The sequence below is a fragment of the Malania oleifera genome, chromosome 8 (assembly GCF_029873635.1).
Source record: "Malania oleifera isolate guangnan ecotype guangnan chromosome 8, ASM2987363v1, whole genome shotgun sequence".
Lineage (NCBI taxonomy): Eukaryota > Viridiplantae > Streptophyta > Magnoliopsida > Santalales > Ximeniaceae > Malania > Malania oleifera.
The window spans coordinates 102,362,592-102,379,320 of record NC_080424.1 but is presented as its reverse complement, the minus strand read 5'-3'; positions in this window follow the sequence as shown (position 1 = coordinate 102,379,320).

Genomic DNA, 16,729 nt, shown 5'->3' with positions numbered 1-16,729 from the left:
TTAGTAGAGAAACAAATGCACGTTCTCTATGGAATAAGCTTGAACAGTTATATGCTACAAAGACTGGAAATAATAAATTGTTTCTGATTAAACAAATGATGGCTTTGAGGTACCAAGATGGGACTCCTTTATCTGATCACCTGAATACATTCCAAGGAATTATTAATCAGTTAGCTAGAATGGGTATTAAGTTTGATGATGAGATACAAGGGTTATGGTTGCTTGGTTCATTACGGGGCTCGTGGGAGACGCTCAGAACTTCATTCTCTAACTCCGCTCCAGAAGGTGTAATCACAATGGATATGGCCAAGAGCTGTTTGCTAAATAAAGAGATGAGAAGAAAAATACAGGGGTCCTCTTCACAGTCAGAGATCTTGGTTATAGAAAAGAGGGGGAGAAGTAAGAGCAGAGGTTCGAAGAACAGAGATAACAGCAGAAGCAAGTCTAACAAGTTTGCAAATGTTGAGTGTCATCATTGCGGGAAAAGGGGACACATCAAGAAATGTTGCAAGCAATTGAAGAGAGAAAACAAGAATGAGAAAGGGAAGGGAATGAAGAATGGAGATGACAAAGATGATGATGATAGAGTTGCTACTACCACTCCTGCAGAATTCCTCATTGTTGATGATGATGAGATGATAAATGTTGCATATCATGAGACCAGTTGGGTGATTGACAGTGGTGCCTCCATTCATACTACATCTCGGAAAGATTTCTTTACATCCTATAGATCTGGTGACTTTGGAACAGTAAAGATGGGAAACGATGGCTTGGTTAAAGTCATTGGAATTGGGGATGTGTATGTGAAGACAAATAATGGCACGAGTTTAGTTCTTAGAGATGTGAAGCATATTCCTGACATTCGTTTGAATTTGATTTCTGCAGGTAAACTTGATGACGAAGGGTACTGCAGCACTTTCAGTGATGGCTAGTGGAAGCTCACCAGGGGTGCTATGGTTATGGCTCGAGGCATGAAGCACTCTGCATTGTACATTCTGCAAGCAAAGATCTCCAACGACATTATTAATGCGATGGAGGATAATGGTATAGTAGAGTTGTGGCACAAGAGACTGACTCACATGAGTGAGAAAGGATTAGCTCTACTGGGGAAGAAAAGTCTACTATGTGGACTGAAAAGTACACTTCTGAAAAGGTGTACTCATTGTTTTTCAGGGAAGCAGAACAGAGTTTCCTTCAAGAATTCCCCTCATTCGAGAAAGTCAGAGATATTGGATTTAGTACATTCGGATGTGTGTGGCCCTATGAATATGAGAACACTTGGTGGCTCCAGATACTTTCTGACCTTCATAGATGATCATTCAAGGAAGTTGTGGGTGTATATCTTGAAGTTAAAAGACCAAGTGTTGGCTAAGTTCAAGAAATTTCAAGCCCTAGTTGAGAGACAAACTAGGAAGAAACTGAGGTGCATCCGGACTGACAACGGTGGAGAGTATTCTGGTCCATTTGATGAGTATTGCAGACAGCAAGGTATTCGGCATCAAAAGACTCCTCCAAAAACTCCTCAATTGAATGGCATAGCAGAAAGGACGAACAGAACACTGCTTGAGAGAGTGAGATGTTTGCTTTCACAAGCCCGGTTGCCAAAATCCTTTTGGGGGGAGGCATTGAGCACTGTAGTTCATGTGTTGAATCCTACACCCTGTGTTCCTCTACAGTTTGATGTACCAGACCGAGTTTGGACAGGTAAAGATGTTTCCTATAATCATTTACGTGTTTTTGGGTGCAAAGCATTTGTGCATATTCCAAAAGATGAAAGGTCCAAACTTGATGAGAAAACGCGACAGTGTATATTCCTTGGCTACGGTCAAGATGAATTTGGATACAAGCTTTATGATCCAGTTGAGAAGAAAATTATGAGAAGCAGAGATGTCGTGTTTGTAGAAGATCAGACGATTCAGGATATTGAGAAGGCAGAGAAACCTATGTCTCAGTAGGGTGACAATTTAACTTATGTGGATCCAGTTCCTTTGAAGAATTTTTCATCTCAAGTTGAGGATGATGTTCAAGATGACCACCAGGGTAGAGGTGATGTGGATGTTCCCTTACAAGTTCAAGGAGATGTTGAGACTGATGAGCAATTGATAGTGCCAAAGACTCCACTAGAGATTCCATCCAGGAGGTCAGCCAGAGACCGACATCCTTCCACTCGGTATTTAGCAGAACAATATGTGTTATTGACTGACGGGGGAGAGCCCCAGTGTTTTGTCGAAGCCATGGAAAATGAACACAAGACAGAGTGGGTTGAGGCCATGCAAGATGAGATGCAGTCATTGTATGATAACCAAACTTTGAGTTAGTGAAGCTACCTAAAGGAAAAAGAGCTTTGGAGAACAAGTGAATTTACAAGAAGAAGCCAAATGAGTTCTCTTCACGACCACGGTACAAAGCTAGACTAGTTGTCAAAAGGTTCGGTCAGAGAAAAGGTATTGATTTTGATGAGATCTTCTCTCCAATTGTAAAGATGTCATCAATCCGTACAGTAATCGGCTTAGCAGCTAGTCTTGACTTGGAAGTTGAGCAGATGGATGTGAAAACTGCCTTCCTTCATGGTAATTTAGAGGAAGAGATTTATATGAAGCAGCCAGAGGGTTTCAGAGTGAAAGGGAAAGAGGATTATGTGTGCAAACTGAAGAAAAACCTATATGGTTTGAAACAAGCACTGAGACAGTGGTATAAGAAGTTTGAGTCTGTTATGGGGGAGCAAGACTACAAGAAGACAACTTCAGATCTGTAAAAACCCCAAAAAGAGATATAAAAGATTAGTGGATTGATTTCCAAAAAAAATATTATTAATTAATTAATTAATTAATTAATTAATTAATTAATCAGATTTTAAAAGAAAAAGAAAAAAAATAATTAATTAAAATTTATTTTTATTTTATTAATAAAATATATTATTATTAATATAAATTAAATATATTATTATTATTATTATTATTATTATAACTATCTCCTGAAGCTTAAAGAAGCTTCAGGAGACCTTTTTATAAAAAAATAAGTTCATTCATTCTTCTTCTTCTTCTTCTTCTTCTTCCTCTGTACTTTTCATTTCTTTTATTTTCTCTTTTGCTGCAACGCAGCTCACTCTCTCTCTCTCCTCTCATTCTCTCTCCCTCTCTCCTCGATTTCGTGACGAATTTTCGCCCGATCGAAAATCCGAAGATACCACTGGACTCCATTCGCTGCTGCCGTCATTTCTACCAAAGCAGATCGGTGGTAGGAGTAGCGTAAGCGTATTCCCTGGGGTAAGCCATTTTTCCCTTTTTCTTTAATTTCTTGCAAAATATAAGCCCAATTGACGAACGGACACCACCACGAGAATCTAGAGATGATTCTCTACAAGTCTAGTGGGACGAAATTCTCGTGGGGGTGTCGGGCCAAAACTCCAAATTTGGGGTGCGGCGATTATTAAGGGGCTTATTTTTAATTATTTAGCATTAATTTAGAAATGCTAAAATATTAACATCTAGGACTGAAGTAGGATTTCTGAAATTTAGGGCTCAGGTGAGTGCCGCGGGTGTAATTTTGGGACCCGCAGGCAAAATTTGGAAAATTAAGTAGGGATATTAAATAATAGTTTAAATATTAATTTGAGGGATATGGAGCCTAAGGAAGGCTAGACGAGTATTATTTTGGAGAAATAGATTAATAAATTTGGGGAAAAATGTAAATTGCAGGAATTAGATTTCGGGGGCCAAGGGCGTGAAATTTTGGGTCCTAAGGAATTTCTCAATAGTCAGGTAAGGGAATAAACTAAAGCAGTAATTTTTCATACAAATTATTATTGATTATGAGTAAATTTATTTTCAGAAAAGCATATGTTATATTGTGTATTACGCATGAAATGTACGATTGGGAAAATACTGCTATGATGATTAAAATGTATATGTATGTATGAGATGTAAATAATTCACGTTTTTAGAATATGAAGTATGACTTTTAACAGCATATGTGTGGCATGAATATTATTTTATGTGAAATGCATTATGATGTGAAAGATTTTACGAACCAAGCATGATTTCAGGCATTTATGAAAATATGAGTTATGTTGTGATGGTTTTGACGATTGTGTGATAATTGAGATATTTTCAGTATATATATATACCTGAAACAATTTTAGCGCGAGGCCATATATTTATGTTATCGGCACGAGGCTATATTTATGTTATCGGCACGAGGCCGTATTTATGTTTTTGGCGCGAGGCCATATATTTATGTTATCGGCACGAGGCCGTATTTATGTTATTGGCGCGAGGCCACGTATTTATATTTTCGGCACGAGGCCGTATCTATGTTTTCGGCACGAGGCCGTAATGATGTTACGTATGATCATGTATTATATGTTTTCACAACCAGGATGTTAGTTTAGTTCAGACCAGGAGCTCGGTACCGTAGCTATGGGTTCATTTTGGCACGAGGCCTTATTAGTGCTACCGTCGCACGAGGGGATGGGAGATGGATAGTCGATGTGGCTTTCAGTAGAGTGTGGACGTCCACCTGGCAGTCCGGACCAGGGTGTGGCGGGCTCATCGTACTTACAGACATATTTGATTCAGCAGTGGTCGGCCAGCCATTGTCGGGTCCCGCCTTCGGGCTGCACAACCCGTCATGGGGGGTAATACATGACACCAGCTAGCTATTCATCCTGGGTTTGTTTTCAGTACTACAGTTATAACAGATGATTTTATGTATGATATGATTTGTTAACAGATGTGAAAATATATGTTTACCCAGTACGATATGATTATGTTTATAGAATTATGAAATGTACTGTATACGTACAAATGCATTAAATATTCATGTTGCCACACAGCTGTATTTAGTTTATTTTCCCTTACTGAGAAGTGTCTCACCCCCAAACTTAATTAATTTTTCAGGAGCTCCTGAGAGACTGGTGGGTCAGGGCCGCCGTTGAGCTAGTGAGATTACCCTGTGAGAAGGGTAAGATTTTGTAATAGTGTCAGAGTTATTTTGTGTTTGACCCTAGAGATATTTGGATGTATGTGAGGATGTATAGAATGCTCTGGTATTATATTTTATGACTGGATGTTTGAGATTTTATGTGTACTGCTGCTAGGTTTTTCGCTGTGTATGACAGGTGTCCCCGCTACCCACGGGTTCGGGTTGACCATTTTATTTATTATGTGATGTTTTATGTTAAGAAATTGAGGGACGTTACAAGATCACTATGTATTTGTTCAGAAATTCTCTGATGATGATTTTATTTTCTTACTGCTTTATGTGGATGACATGCTAATTGTTGGCAGGAATGCTTCAAGGATTGACCAGTTGAAGAAGCAATTGAATAAGTCATTTGCTATGAAGGACTTGGGGCTAGCAAAGAAAATTCTTGGCATAAGAATTAGTCGTGATAGGAGTGCCAAGAAATTGTATTTCTCACGGGAGGAGTACATTGAGAAAGTGCTTCAGAGGTTCAATATGGACAAAGCTAAAGTGGTTAGCTCTCCTCTTGCTACCCACTTCAAACTAAGTACAAAGGAATGTCCTTCTAAAGATAAGGAAAAGGAAGACATGGAAAGAGTTCATTACGCCTCAGCAGTAGGAAGTTTGATGTATGCAATGGTTTGCACAAGACCAGATATAGCCTATGCAGTTGGTGTAGTTAGCCGATTCTTGTCAAATCCAGGAAGAGAGCACTGGAATGCAGTGAAGTGGATCATGAGGTATCTTCGAGGCACTTCCAGTTTGAGACTTGGTTTGGGAAATAGACAACCATTGTTTGTTGGCTACACATATGCAGATATGGCTGGGGATGTGGACACTCGTAAGTCTACTTCGGGCTATTTGATAACTTTTGCAAGTGGGGCTATAGCTTGGCAATCGAGACTTTAGAAGTGCATTGCTCTTTCTACGACAGAGGTAGAGTTCATTGCAGCAACGGAAGTGACTAAAGAGCTGTTATGGGCAAAGAAGTTCTTGAGAGAACTTGGTTTCGAGCAACAGAGGTATGTGTTGTTTTGTGAGCCAGAGTGCTATTCATCTTGCTAAGAATTCCAGTTTCCATGCAAGATCGAACCACATTGATGTACGATACCATTGGATCAGAGATGTGTTGAACGATAAGTTATTGGAACTTGAGAAGGTTCACACTGATGATAATGGTTCTGATATGTTGACAAAGACATTACCAAGGGAGTAGCTTGAAGTTTGTTGTTCGATCGTTGGAATGGAGATTCCCTCCACATAGTCGGAAAGGGGGAGATTTGTTGGGTTATTTCCTTCCATATGGAGGAAAGCCCAAGTGGGCTTTATTAAAAGACCAAAGCCCAGCCCTTTTAGTGTGGAAAACCTAAAGGAAGTTGTAAAAAGAGAGGGGAGAAGAGAGGAGCCGTCACTTCTCAAAAGAAAGAGAGAAAAACGTGGTTTTTTCTCATGCTGCTCACATTTCATCAAGAGTCCGATTCTGCTTCTTCTATGGTCCGATCGAGCTGAAATTTGGAGGAGAGGTTTACAACTCAAAGAGCTACAACCTTAACGGTAGAGATCAGATTTGGAGCTTGATAGTTGAGATTTTTGCCCATGAACAGTAATTGCAAATTTGGTATATTCTCTCCAATTCTCTTTGTATTTGCCAAGATTGTAGATATCTTGATGAGAGATTTTTGTATTCTCTAATTACGATTAGAGAGGAATTTATGTACCCATTATTTGATTGATAGTGGAGATTTTAACTGGACTAGGTCCCGTGATTTTTCTTCCTCACACCGGGGAAGTTTTCCACGTAAAAAACTGCTTGTGTTCTTGTGGCTTGGTGTGATTGATTATTTCTCTTATTATTTCCAGCACGTGTAAAAGTAAAGACACACTATATTTTCTTGCATATAGGGAGAAGAATTATTCCGCTGTGGTTGCTTATTGATATCTCTCCCAACAACTTATTGCATAAGCAAATCAAAAATATCAAGTAGTAACCTAAGTGACAGTGGCCACGCGATCATTAGGCGATGTCGATAGCCTAATCACTAGGCAAGACGAGGAGATCATAAATGGAGTCACTTGACAATAGAGATAGCCTATCTTTTCCTTTCATTTATTTATCTCTCACTTCCTCCTATCTTAATCTATCTCATTTTCCTTCTCTTCTGATCTAAATCTTTTCAACTCTCTTTCTTTCTCCCTCCCACAAATTCTAAGATTCTCACCATCATAATCTTTATATTTCTAACAGGGTCAGCATAATGAGTTCATCCACAATCCATTTAAATTCACACTATCCCTTAAAAGGAGCTTGGTTTTTTTTTTTTTATCAAACACATTATTTCCTTTGTTTTATAAAGGAAATTGTGTAGTTTTCCAACAAACCGTCAATAGTTTCTATATGCCCTTTGAAGGTTGCTTCGACGGTTTCAGACAGAATATTTTCTAAGAAAAAATCGTCAACGGTTTGCTGAAACCGTCGATGGTTACGCCCAATGTTGAATTTCTGAGAATCCTAATAGTTGAAGATTCGCTAATATCCGATAGTCTGCGGCGATCTCGGATTCTTCAGTTTTATTATTTGAATATTTTTTTTTGTATTTGATATTCTAGGATCTTCTTGATTTGATATTTAAATACTTTTAAATTTGTAACAACTTTACCTTATACAAGTCCTATATATAGGACATCTCTAGATCAATGAAAGTGTCTTGCATTTTCTATATGGTATCAGAGCTCTTTCTCTAATGAGATTTTTTTTTCCTAATGTTTGTTTCCTTTGAGTTTGTTATTGTCAACACTCTTAAGCTTCCTAACAATGGCAACTCTCCTCTTATTGCCATTAATGCCGACTCCCAGCTTCCTTTGTAGCTGACCCCTTCCAACTTCCCTTGTTGGCACGCCCAACTAATGTCATTGCTTATTAGCTATGACTTCCAAGGCTATCTTGACGGTACCACCATATGTCCGTCATGAACCCTTTCTACCAGCACCACCTCTGCCGGTTCATCTTCTATAGGTGTCTCTAATCTGGCTTTCTAATGTTGCCTACAGCAAGATAAGTAGATCCTTCATGCCATCCTTGCATTTGTCCCTAAACCAGTTATGCCGCTCATTGCCGCTTCAACCACTACTCATGATGCTTGGTCCAAGTTCAAAAGATTGTATGTCAATCATTCACACACTCGTGTTAGGCAACATAAGGAGGAGTTTGTAATAACCTGAATAAGTATTGGAATTAAACAATAAAGAAAAGAGATGGGAAAAGAATTTTAAAGAGGGATATAGTAAGGCCTCTGCGTTCGTCAATGAATTATCTACTTGGGCTCGTCAACATGGACGTGTGTCTCGTCGACGAGAATTTAACGAGAGGCTATTTTTCAGGTTCTGAAATTCATCGACGAGGGCACTGTCTTCGTCGACGAACCACCTTCAAGGATTCGTTGACGAGGTGAAGTGGCTCGTTGACGAGGCCACGTGGATAATATTTTTGTATATAGCCTAAAACGAAATTTTGACGGGAAATTCATTTTATATATCTTCTCTCTCTCTCTCTCTCTCTCTCTCTAAAACGGTTTCTTTGACTTCTCTCTAAGATTTCGGCTTCGTATCTCCCCGGTTCGACGATTAGAAGCTACCACGATGATCTTGGGGAGTTTCTCTACAACCTAATTGAAACGGAAATTCAATTTGAACAGTTTGGGAATCATTCCAAAATTAGGGTAAGTAAATTTTTAGGTATTTTCAGTATTACCAGTATTATTTGAGGCTAGATTTTGTATACTATAAGAATATACTGGTTTTTTGTGAAATAAATTTGGGGTGTCATATTTTTCAGGAATAGGGTGTTTTGGGCCTCTATAGTCATAGGATGAGGACCCCAGTAAGTATCTATTTGGGAATCCAGGTAAATTATGGTTTAAGAGATTTATGAACAGACAATTTTAGGAATTATGAGTGAGTTGATTTACTGGAGAATATGTGTATATAAACGTAGGTTTTTTTGACGTTGGTACACTGACGGTGCGAGAGTGGAGTGTTGAGTGGAGGCCAGTGAAATGACCTGAAGAATAATGGTATTTAAATAATAAAAAGAAAGGAAAATGAAAACAGGAACAGAAGGAAGCAATTGACGACGTTGCATTTTGGATGGAATAATCCTGAGGAATTTTTCAGCTCCTCGTCAACTAACACAGGGGACTCGTCGACGAGGGTATAAGAGGAGCTCGTCAACGAGGACATGATTCGTCGATGAGAAGATACCGAGAGAGGATTTTTGGAAACCTGAAATTCATCGACGAGGGTTGAAGCTCGTCAATGAACTTTCTACAGGACTCCTCGACGAGGTGACGTGACTCGTCGACGAATCCCTTTGTATAACCTAAAACTTTGTCTAAACGCACAAATTTCAGAAATTCTCACACACTCTCTCTCCTCTACACCCCTTCTACCTTCTCTTTATGATCTCGGGCTAGATTCTCATCGGTTCGATGATCTGAAGCCACCACAATGCTCTTGGGAAAGTTCTCTGCAAGTCTGTCGGAGCGAATAGTCGGTGGGGCTGAGTTGGAAACCATCCCACATCTAGGGTAAGGCTTTCTACTCAATATTTGACTTTTTGACAGTTGTAGAAAGCATAGTACACGTAGAAATACTGAACTTTAGTTTTGGGGAATGTTGTTTTCAGGGTGTTGAACGGAGAACCCTGCGGGTGAAGGAGTATTTCTCTTATGGGCTTTTCAGGACTTAAGTAAGGGGATAAACTAAGCTAATAATTTTATGAAAAATATGTATATTGTTATAGCATTTGATTTCAAGAAAATAAATATATTTATATATGATTTATGTTTGAAAAATACTGTTGAAAAAGATGGTATGTTAAATATATGAAAAACCTGTCTAGTGTGGTATGAGTAAAAATTGTTATGAAATACTGTTTTCTGGGAATGTGTTAATGATACGGATTTTTATAATGGAAAACCAGCGTACGGGCCAAGATTTTTATATATGTTTGCCGGCATACGGACTGAGCTATGTGTATGATTTGCTGGCGTACGAGTTGAGCTATGGAAATGATTTGCTAACGTACGGACTGTGCTATGGATATGATTTGCCGGCGCACGGGCCGATGATTTTCATGATATACGTATATATATGCAAAATGATATGATTGATTTGATAATTAATGATATGAAATATCCATGTATCACAGTTTTAGTATATGTTATATGATATCAGAACCTGGTTGGCTTGGTTTAGGCTAGCACTTGCACGGTACCGTTGCTATGTGTCCATGGTCATCATGATCATGATATTTGTGTTAATGCCGTTGTACGGACTAGTGTGAGATTGGATGGTCGATGTGGTTTTTAAGAAGTGTGTGAGTGCCCCTAGTGTACGGACTAGGTCTGGAAGACCCATCAGACTTACAAACTGTACTTTTGACTTAACAGTGGTCGGCCAACCATTGTCAAGTCCCGCCTTCGGGCCACACAACCCAGTCATGTGGGGGTAATACATGACAACAACCGGCTAACTTACCAGGGATGTTTTTGTATTATGTTTTATAAGATGAAATATGATTATGAAAATGCAGTATGTTCTGTCATGCTATGATGATATATACATTTTCCTATATATGACATGACAATTTACTAAATATATTTCTATATGATATATGTATAACACGGAATACTCATGTTGCAACTGGTATTAGTTTATTTCCCTTACTAAGAGGTATCTCACCCTGAATTTTATAAATATTTCAGAAGCCCCTGATAGGAGAGTGGGTAAAGCCCCGCTGATCTAGTACGATAGATCTGCCCTTCCAGAAGGGTGAGTATTTTGATAGGGTCGGATGTATTTTTTGGAAATGGCCCTAAGACATCTTTTTGGGTTGAGTGTTGTGTACATATATACAGTGATTGTAGTAACTCTGGTATTGTGATGTATGGTATAATGAGGTGTTTATGATTTATGTTTCTTGCTGCATAGGCTTCCGTGATGTGTTTCTAATGTATCCCTGGTACCACGAGTCCAGGTGGATTATGATCTGTGGAGTTTGGTATGAGAGCAAAGGGGTAGTTACCCCCGATCCTCAAAAACTCTCGCTTATGAATGATTGTGGCTAAGTAAGACTCTCCGCCCGAGGGCTTGCTGAATTGAGGGATGGCGATACGTAACGCCTCAATCTCAATGAGTACTCTGATAGGTACCCGTTGTTGCCACGGGAGCAAGGCCCATAAAGAAAGTGACAACGCTCGAAAGGGGGACGTCACAACCAACCTCACAGTCAAATAGGTAAGGGAAATTTGCTATGCTAATAATTTTAGAAAGTATATCAGAAGATTACGTATATATATCAACTTATTATTCAGTTTTTCCAGAATATCATTATTATTATTATTACAGCAGGAGTTACAGATTTTAGAGCATGAGAATCTAATTGCTTAATTATATGGCATGAGTTCATAACCGTTTAGTAAAATATTAATATAGTTTTACAAATATCATGTTTTACAGTATACTAGCAGAAGATATCCATATACAGTTTTTAGAAAATATAGTTTATAATATTTTTCAGAATGCCATGACTACAGAACCATAACACTCAGTTATTTAGTTATTCAGCCAGATATACAGATTATGCAGATCAATTTTGAAATGTTATGGTTATTTCAATATCATGGTAAAAATAGTAAGATAATATATATATATATATATATATATATATATATATATATATATATATATATATAAATCAGTACTAAATAGTATTAGACCCTGTGAAAATATTCAGTTAGATTCAGACAGCAGAGCACGATACCGTTGCTATTTCAGATCAGAGTGCAACCACATATCTCAGATAGTATGGGAATTCCGTCTATCGTGCCAGGAGAGATTGCACTCTCCCCAGGAAATTAGGTTGAGGTGGCTGGTTTGACGAGGTAGAGTAGTAGCGTGCCTGAAGAGACTGGAGTGGGCCAAATTGTTGATTGATAGAGATTCTGATTGACTTACCTAGTAGGCCAACCAGAATTAAGTCCCGCCTACGGGCCGCACAACCCTGTCATGAGGGGTTAAATCATGATATTTAGTTCCCAGGGTACTACCATAGTTGTTTCTATATATATACAGATTTACAGTGCAGCAGCAGTTTTATTATATTATTAGAATTATGTGTAACTAGAAAACTAAAATATACAGTTGTATTTTAAACTATAATAAATGTAATCTGTACAGCATACTAGACTAACAGTTTTACAGTTTCAATATTAAAACAATATATTAAATGTGTAACTCAGTTGCCACACACTAGTGATAGCATATCTTCTCTTACTGAGTGTCGTCTCGTCACAGTGACTTAACATTTTGTAGGTAATCCAGCTAGGCAAGCTAATCAGGCTCACAGGTAGAGAGGTTTCTTGTGCTACCCTTTTTGAAAGGTGAGTGTTTCTTGGGTATTGGTTGTTTGGGTAGATCCCAGGATTTTTGATGATATCACTGGGTACTTTGTGATGTATATTTTGGAGTTTTTCAGATTTCTGGTATTGTATATAGTGTTTACAGTTTTATGTTTACCACTGTTTAGGAATGTAATGTGGAAAGAGTTTCCTCAGTACTCCCTTGGGACCTAATATGTTTTTAGTAGTTAATATAGAAATATTTGCTATATATTTTATATATATTGAGGGAAAAAATTGCATGAAAAAGCAGGTCATTATAGAGTTGACTCTCATTCAGTGAGAGTCCCGCTCGGTCTTAAAGTGTATCTATGCCATCAAGGTTTTAATTGATGAACTTGTTGTGATTGACTCTCCCATCTCAGTGGATGACATTACTCTGTATGTCCTCAACGGTCTTGGTGCTGCATTATGTGAGATTGCAGCGCCTATTCAGGCACATGAGACTTCGCTTACATTTGAGGAGCTTCATGACATACTGGTTGGCCACCAAAGTTACTTGCAACGTGTTGACGCTTCCAATTCCATCATGGTTTCCATTGCGAACACCACTCAGCGCCGCACTACTGCTTCCACATTTAACCGCAACCAACGTTCCAGCACTAGTTCCTGTGGTCAATGTCGCTCCAACTATGGTCGCAAAAATCGCAGGGACTAGTCTGGTAAGCCCCGCATTATTTGTTAGCTATGTGACAAAGTAGGCCACTCAGTCAAGAATTGTTACTCGACTTTAGGAGTGAAGTCTGTAAATTGAGCCGCTACTAATGCGTCCACTGATAAAACTTGGCTTGTGGATTCCGCTACTTTTCATAACATCACTTCCGATCTTGCCAATCTCTCTATTCACTCGTAGTATGATGGCACAGATAAGGTCATCATTGGCGATGGATCAAGTTCGCAAGTCACATATGTTGGCTCTATGTATGTTCCCTCTTCCTCGAAGGCTTTTACATTGATTTATACTCTTTGTGTTCCTAATATTCACAAGAACTTAATCTCCGTTCATAATTTCACTCGTAGCAATAATGTCTATCTTGAGTTTCACCCATTTTATTTTCTTATGAAGGATTGGAGCACGATGGCGACTCTTCTTTGCAGTAAATGTTAGGATGGTGTCTATCCAATGCCGATGGCTTCTTCTGCTAACGAGTCTTCTATTTCAACACTTCTTGGTGAACCAACAACATCTGACACATGGACTTGGGCATCTGCCAAATAAAGTAGTTGATTTTGTTATTCGTACTTTTTCCCTTCCAGTTGTAGTGTCCCATGTCTCTTCATCATCTATTTATATTGCTTGTCAATGCAATAAAAGTCACAACTCGCCTTTCTCTTCCACTTCTCTTGTTAGCACTCATCCACATGAATACATTTATACTGATGTCTGGGGGCCTATGAATTCCACTTTACTTAATAGGTTCAATTTTATTTGTTGTTTGTTGATCACTTTACTAAATATTGTTGGTTTTTTTCCATTCGAAGAAAAAGTGATGTTTGCTCCATTTTCTTTTAGTTAAAAGGGCTACTTGAAAAATAATTTAGTTTTCACATCAAACACTTGTACTCTAATAATGGGGGTGAATATCAAACTCTTCATCATTTTCTCTCCTCTAATTCCATTACCTAGCTTACCACTGCTCCTCATACACCTCATCAAAATGGTACAAGTGAACGTCAGCATCGGCACATTGTCAAAACTACTCTCACTTTGTTGAGTCAAGCAAGTCTTCCCCCATCTTATTGGTCCTATTCAGGTAGTAGTTTATTTGATAAATCATATGCCCACTCCTATTTTGAAAAATAAAAGTCCTTTCGAATGTTTGTTTGGTCGTCGTCCTGATTACAAAAAGTTGGGTAACTTTGGTTGTTAGTGTTATCCATGGCTCAAACCTTATACCAACGATAAACTTCAATCAAAATCTACGCCTTGTCTCTTTCTCGGTTACTCGAGTTCTCAGAGTGCCTATAGGTGTATGGGCCTTGTTACCTCTCGCATTTATGTGTTTAGGCATGTGATTTTTAATGAATGTGTTTTTCCTTTTTCTTCCTTTGACCATGTCAATGTGCCTTCTCTGTCAGCTTCAGGTGCTATGACAAAGGATCTTGTCATACCAGCAATGTCTTCCATTGGACGGATACCCTCCTCTCCTACCACTGTTACGGACAATGCTCCTGTAACTTTAGCTTTCCCTTCACGTTCTTCATCACCCTCCCCTGCACATTCTCCGCTAGAGGTAATCCCTTCATCCACCACACCTCTATATTTGGCCCAGTTCACCCGTACTCATATTATGACTGTAGCGACCGAAAAATTTTGCTTAAATTGCTCTGATACCACTTGTAATAACCTGAATATTTCATATTATAATAATCATTGATAAAGACAGCGGAAGTCCTTAAATGCAAATTACTAGAGTACTAAACTATCCCAATATAACAATATCAATCCCATTATCACAATAAAGATCTGAACTCATTAAAATATAAATAAAATAATATAATTCTAAACATGACCTTTTATCCCACGCACGCTTCACTACGCTACTTTGATCACTGTTATACTTCACATGACATCTGAAAATATTAGATAATCATTGGGTGAGACACCTCTTAGTAAGATGGAATAAATTATGTCAGTGTGTGGCAAATAAGTTTTAGTGTAATAAAAATACATCCATTAATTAATTTAACTTTAACTAAGAAATCATGTAAAACTATACTCACACCTATATATTTGAGAATACTTACTTTTTTTTCCCCCAAAACATGCTCTGGCTTAATAAATTTTTCTGTGCACATAAATTCACATATATGCATAAAAGAACCTCCCTGAATTGATAATCATATAACACCTTATATTAACCCCACATGATCGGGTTGTGCGGTTAGAAGACTGGACTTAGCCATGGCTAGCCTATCACCAGGCTAAGTCAAACATACTATACTCTGAAGTATAATTTGCCTGCCCAACTGGTCCGAACTCCAGGGAGTACTTTACTCTTCTTTGGCCAAATCGACTATCAATCGCCTACACTTTTACAACAGTGTGGCTACACTAACATATCTCTATAGTTACAGTACCGAACGTCCTTTGCATCTCTAGTCCATTAGGGTACTTAAACCATATGACGCAATTTATAAACTAAAAACAATAATATGATCTCATTTTCATAGGTCTGTATAGAATCTGACATGTTCACAATTCTGTATAAAATCTGTTATATCATATCTCTATATAAAACTGTCATTTCATACCTCGACATAAGTCGTATGAACTCGGCATAAGGTCGTATTAACTTGGCATAAAACCATATGAACTGTCATTTCATTACTATATAAAAACCATAATGTTTAATCATATAATACTAATTATTCTCATGCCACACAATTTGACTGATAAATTATAATATAATAACTGTCAAATTTAACTAATAAATCATAATATAATAATTGCTTGATTTGACTGATAAATCATAATATAATAATTGTCTGATTTGACTGATAAATCATAATTTAATAATTATTTGGAAAAAATATTTTTTTCTGAAAAATAAGGGTATGATTAATTTCATCTATTTAATTTAATTCCATTACATTCCAAGAAAACATGATATACTCTAATCTCTGCCGTTTAATTTAATTCCAAATTATTCCCAATAATCTGATATAATCCAATCCCTATAGTTTAATTTAATTCCAAATTATTCCCCAAAAATCTATTATAATCACCAAAAATCATAGTTTCCATATGCCTGAATAATTCAGAAAATCATATATAGTATTTATGTATACATATTCTTAATTTAATAGGTTCAATTTCGAAAATAAACTGATTGGAGAGAAACTGACAAACAACTCCAACAGCATGAGCTAAATCTGGTCTTGTGCAAATCATTGCATACATTAAAGAACCTACGACCGAAGCATAAGAAATTTTCTTCATCTCTTCCTTGTCTTTCTCATTTATAGGACTTCGTTTTGTACTAAGCTTGAAGTGACTGGCAAGTGGACAACCAACGGGTTTTTCTTGACCCCATATTGAACCTCTCAAGCACTTTTTCAATGTACCTTTCTTAAGACAACCAAATTTGCCCTTTTTCATGATCACGAATAATTCTCATGCCAAGAATTTGCTTTTCCGGTCCCAAGTCTTTCATAGCAAAGGACTTGCTCAACTCTAACTTCAACTTGCCAATCTTGGAGAAGTCTTGTCCTACAATAAGCTTATCACTAACATAGAGTAAGAGAATAATATAAGTACCATCTGAAAATTTTTTCACAAAGAGGTTTTTGAGTAATCATGATCA